We start from the raw sequence: 1906 nt of genomic DNA, 5'->3' as shown, positions 1-1906 counted from the left end.
CTGCAAATGGCTTCTTTTCAGTATTATAAATATGTCATATTCAACCAAATATATCAGACAAACAGATCAACTGGCTTTTGAGATTATTAGACACTTTTACATCCACATTATGGTACCAGTCAGAGACTATTAGTTTCTTTTTAATATTTAGAATTTTATCGACATCAAAATTCACGTTTAATTCAACGTGTTGCTGTTTCTTTGTAATTGTTTGTGAAATATCCATTTCTAAGTAATATGCCATATTATTTCAGTGTACTTAATGTTTATTTTATTTTTCAGTTTATAATTTTATATAGCTGAAATAAAATCAGTTTGAGTTTTTTTCTATATTTTAATTTATATGCTTCCAAATAACCTTTTTTATGGTTTTGGTTTTAATGTTATAACCCTGCAATGTATATGCATTATGTTGTTTTAGTGAACTTTGAGTAGTATTTCATAAAAGTAATATTCATTTCATTTCTCTGTGCATAATTGTACATTTTATGCACTTGCAATTTATTCCAACAGTTAAACGAACAAATGAGACTTTAAACCAGCTAGAATACGTTCATGTTGACATGCTTGTAATGGGACAAGAAGCTTAGGCGTCCCAATTTACCCGCTGTCCCAGATTATCCTAATTCCCCCTGGATTGACATCCAGTAACTGTCATCAACTGTACCGGGACAGGTTTTTGGAAGATAAAATGTCAGAAAACGCAGACGGCAGGTGCAGAGAGTGACTCAGTAGCAAGGAAACAAGGTCAAATGAAATAAAGCATCTGTATTGTTATTATTAGAATGCATTATCAAGGTGTCTTGGTTTTGATTCTGTTTATATTAGGTCGTTATTGCTTTTATTGTGTTTCTTTGATAACTACACTCACTAAGATCAAACTGATGACAAATGTGTGTGTGTGTGTGTGTGTGTGTGTGTGTGTGAGTGGGAGAGAGAGAGAGAGAGAGAGCCAGAGAGGGAGGGGCGTTGTCATCGAGATGTCCTTCATCTACAGCTCCGGGAGAAGAGTGTGTGGATCAGAGCGAGAGCATCCGACGCTCACAGCAGCCACTACACGCCTCCAGTATCAGGTATGAAGCAGTTTTATGGACATACAAACAGTCATTTGTGCTTTGGAAGAGCCAACTCTGACATAAGGGTGTTTGTTGTGTGTAGTGGAGTAAATCGGTCTGTGACTGTCATCCTCTTAGGCTGGACACAGTTAAGGACATTAACATGAGCAGCACAGGAAGACTGAAAGTAGTCAGCTAGAAATTTCATTTTCATTATCATGATGCTTTCTATTAGGATTCATTCAACTTATCAAACTTTATGTGTTGAACTGAACCTTTCCGTTACTGTAATGGTGATTAAAACTCAATTGAAAGTTTCTGTAGATCATGATGTGACGTATTTTATTGAGCAAACAAAACAGCAAGATTTAAACTGGGCCTAAACTTAAACTCATGTGCAGTGTTTACAGACTGCTGGATTCATTAGTTTTAGTTTTTATTTTATTGTGTTTTATTTTCATTATTAATGAATGCTTATTATAATCTTAAAGGAAGAACAACAAAACTCCTATAAGAATCAAATAAGATCGTGCTAAATGAACAAATTCTTACTTTTAATATTCAGAATTTCAGTTTATCCAGCAGGATTTTATTTTAGTTTATTAATTTCATGCTTATTACAATCCTAAAGAAAGAACAAGACGACTCGTCTGAGAATCGGACAAGATTCTGCTGCATAAACAAATTCTTAATTTTCAGTCTATATTTTCAGAAATATATTTTCTGTTTATCCAGCAGGAATTATGTGATTTGTGGAACTTGGAAGATTCTCATTTGATTCCATTAGAACTGATTCCAAATCCTGACAGTATTATGACAGAAATTACTCTAAAATTGCTTGATGATTTATA

General features: G+C 33.8%; 1 protein-coding gene across 1 annotated transcript in view; it reads left to right on the top strand.

Moving 5' to 3' along the window:
- Window positions 1-411: 411 nt before the first annotated feature.
- The window catches only part of LOC107567222 (riboflavin-binding protein-like), a 9607-nt gene continuing 8112 nt past the window's right edge, over window positions 412-1906 (top strand). Inside the window, exon 1 of the mRNA XM_016252862.1 lies at window positions 412-1073. The gene's annotated coding sequence lies outside the window, so the exon portion shown is untranslated. The remainder of the gene's footprint in view (window positions 1074-1906) is intronic.

Source organism: Sinocyclocheilus grahami, unplaced genomic scaffold (genome assembly GCF_001515645.1).
Source record: "Sinocyclocheilus grahami isolate Dianchi unplaced genomic scaffold, SAMN03320097.WGS_v1.1 scaffold1135.1, whole genome shotgun sequence".
Classification (NCBI taxonomy): domain Eukaryota; kingdom Metazoa; phylum Chordata; class Actinopteri; order Cypriniformes; family Cyprinidae; genus Sinocyclocheilus; species Sinocyclocheilus grahami.
This window is presented reverse-complemented; position numbering and strand designations above follow the sequence as displayed.